This window comes from Rosa chinensis, chromosome 2 (genome assembly GCF_002994745.2).
Source record: "Rosa chinensis cultivar Old Blush chromosome 2, RchiOBHm-V2, whole genome shotgun sequence".
Lineage (NCBI taxonomy): Eukaryota > Viridiplantae > Streptophyta > Magnoliopsida > Rosales > Rosaceae > Rosa > Rosa chinensis.
The window spans coordinates 30,381,923-30,385,347 of NC_037089.1; the positions used below are offsets into that span (position 1 = coordinate 30,381,923).

At 35.4% G+C, this 3,425-nt stretch overlaps 1 long non-coding RNA gene across 1 annotated transcript; it reads left to right on the forward strand.

Annotated features, from left to right (window-relative positions):
* The first annotated feature begins 546 nt into the window (after positions 1–546).
* Positions 547–2,466, forward strand: LOC112186997. The gene is made up of 4 exons (XR_002930957.2): positions 547–965; positions 1,141–1,254; positions 1,335–1,417; positions 1,760–2,466. It is a non-coding gene; the product is annotated as an uncharacterized LOC112186997 (long non-coding RNA).
* Positions 2,467–3,425: the final 959 nt, after the last annotated feature.

The following is a 3,425-nucleotide window of genomic DNA, read 5'->3' on the forward strand; positions in this document are numbered from 1 at the left end:
CAGTTATGAATTAAAACAGCTTTGTATTTGATAAATAACATTTTTAAAAGTGCTGTCAGTACATAAAACAACTTCAGAATGTGTTTTGATCTATAACAGCTTCTAAAAGTAACATTTGAGCTGCTTCTAAAATCTGCTGCCAGTGACATATAATTTTCAATTAAAGCTTATTTTTATTTATTTACCAAACACAATAAAATCTAAAATTTTAAACAAAAGCTGATTTTTTTAAAAGCAAAACAATCCCAAACGGGGCTTGAAGATTACATCGGTGATCACTAGTTTGTTTCACTTTTTAGAGTTTATATCTCTTTTTGCAGCTACTCTAGATTATGGCAATGGGGATTGAATAGGTTGCTTATTTTTATTGGATTCGCTTTCTTCTGAGTTAAGAGGACTATTCTTTCTCAATTATTTTCTTGATTTGCAGTGTGGTGTCATTTTTGCTGAGCTGCCTTTCCTTGCGAGTATATATATGTGGTGGTTCAGTGGTCACAGTCGTGGGGAGTCATGACTACCGGGAGGGGTCAGGGATCTGTACTACGTTCTGATAACTTTTTCTAAGAAAGACTTACAGGTTGGAAAGCTTAGTAAGTGCGCCAACCTACACCTTGGGACGAACAAGTAGGCTGTTTGGCCAACCAAACAGACAACTGGACCTTTTTAGATCAAATTCAGAGAGAGTAGTAGTGTAGCCTCAATAGTCCGAGTATTCTGTCATTTCTCAGTCCGGGGAATTTCAGCTTGCTCAGTAAGGAATGATGGGGGGTTCAACCCTATTTGCACTCGGACAATGCGGAAATGGTTGATAAGATGGTGAGTGGTATGGGCAATGCGCGCAAGAGCCCTTGGTGCCTGACCTAGTGGAGATTAGATTGTATTATTTGAAGGTCTTCAATAGCAATAGATCTGAAGACCCTAATAAAAGAACCCCTTTTGCCAACTCTTCAGTTACAGACTTGCAGGTAAATTTACCAAGAATTTATTAAGATAGAGCTTGTTTTGTTGTATTTCCTTTATTAATTTCTCGTATCAGGAAAGTACTGGACGAACAGTAAACAGTTGTTGAAGTACCACAGATCATGTAATCCCATGTATGAACTTTAGAGCTAACTACAATTTTTTTTTCTTTGGACAAAGGGCAAACTACAAGTATTTTGAGGCCATTTCGCTCTAACCGTTTATGGTTACAGAAGTCATCTGAGCATGTTAAACCACAGTGAACTTGGGGAGGAGTATTTTTGGTGTCAAAAGGTAGTGATCTTTTACTTTTCTTTCGTGGTCTAATTGCATATTATCAGTTAACGGTCAAATTGATAGCCAACGTGGCACAGGTACGAATTGAAACAGTAAATTCGACGGTACGTGTAAAAGGCTGGAGGGTGGAATAAAGTCCATCTGAATTCTGAAACGTAAGGTAGTACAATCATCAATGATATATTATGATTTAGAACTGTGGAATACTGGAATTCAAGAAGACTAAAGTTCAATTTATAATGTTGACCAAAAAAAAAAAAAACAAAGAAAAAAAAAAAAGGTTCAATTTGAAATTAGTTCCATAAGCTGGTAAGTAGTTATAGAGAAATTTTATTTCCATATTGTAAAATACTAAATACATATCTCCTATTTAATACAATAACTTTTTTATTTTAACATTTTACTATAAATACAACCTCAAACTTCCTAAACTATCCTAATTTACAATACGCAATACATATTCACTAAATACACATCTTTTTTTTATTGATCTCTTTGATAGGCAGAATTTACTGTTGGTGACTTGTACACGAGAAAGCGCCCTTCTGTATTGAAGCAGTCTCTTATATTCCTCAGTTGTGTTCTCAGTGGATTTCAATTTTCAAGAGATATGCTCGTGTACAAAAGAAAGCGCCCTTCAGTACTCTTACTGAAGCAGTACCTTGTACTCTTATATTCCCTAGCCTTCCTATATATTTTGTTATCTCGAGAGAATTCTTCCCTGCCTCGAGGAGATTACTCAAACCTCTCCTTGAGTAAATTTCTCTTCGAGCAAATCTTTCTTGAAAGGTTTCGTTGTAACTGGATCCTTCTTGAAAAGATATTTCTCCCTAGACAAGAAATATGCTCCTCGATGAGATTTTTCTTCCTTGAATATGCTCCTCAACAAAATATTCCCTCCTCGACAAGATATTTCTTCCTTGACAAGAGATATGCTCCTCGACAAAATATTCTCTCCTTGACTAGATATTTTTTCCTTAACAAGATGTGTCCCTGTTGTGTTTATAAGTTCACTCTCAAAATTTGTACCCCACAAAAGGCTCAATCTGATGCATACTACTGAAGTGAATTCCTTTAATAATCCATCAAGAATGCAGCCTATTCTCACTACCACTTATCTCTTGCATTTCCCAACATTATTCTTCTTTCTATTCTTTCTTATCAGTACAAGATCTAGTTTACCATTACAAGTTTTCTAATCTGCTTGAGGTTTATTGGCAGTACTGTTCTTGGTGTTTGTCTTTGTGGGAACATGTTAAGGGCATATTGAAACTTTGACAAGGACATATTGGAATTACATCAGTCTAATCCCCTCATCAAGCTCGAGCTTTTAGGCTGCTATATGCGTAAAGAATAAGTCAAATTAAGTTAATTGAAAGCCATTGCAAACACAATTCATATGATTCTACAAAGAGAACAAAATGGTGGCAAAATATTGAATCTTAGTTCAAACTAAACATATTAAAAAGCTACACAAGTACAATGGCTAAATATATTAAAGTTATAATTCTAATTTAATTTATTAGTATCTAACAATCCAACTGAGTAAATCTCAAACCAATTCAATCATCGCGAAGATGCATTATATTGTCTTCACCGGACATAGTAACATCACCAAGTTGAGTAATTTCATTATCACTAAGTTCCACAATTTCTAGGGATATGCTGGCTACTCTTTCAGGATGTGGCAAAGCCTTATATAGCTGGAAACGATCTTGATATTTCAAGTACAAACTCTTAGTTGTATTATTGGCATGATAAATCCAATTTGGTGGAACTAGTGGCAGTGGGTGCCCGGACAATAAACATATCTGTAAAGCTGATGCAGTTAGAAGTAACCTAGGTTTACAAGCAATAAACCTAAAACAAGAATTTTGGAGTCCACCAGAGATAAATGAGAAAACTCTCAATTTGATTGATAATATGATAAAGATGCGTTCTGCAGCCATTTAAGATTGCTTATATATGAGAAAAGAAACTCTAGTGCAACTAACAATGAAACCCTAAAGTTCACAGGTAATAACAAAATAAATCCACAACAAACTAGAAAACCGAAAATTCTGAAAAATAGTAAATTGCAGTTTTGAGACCCTAAACGACCCCGAAAGCCCAAGCCCACATGTCGTGGCAAAGCAACGAGTTTTAATCCTGGTGTCGTTCCTTTTCCG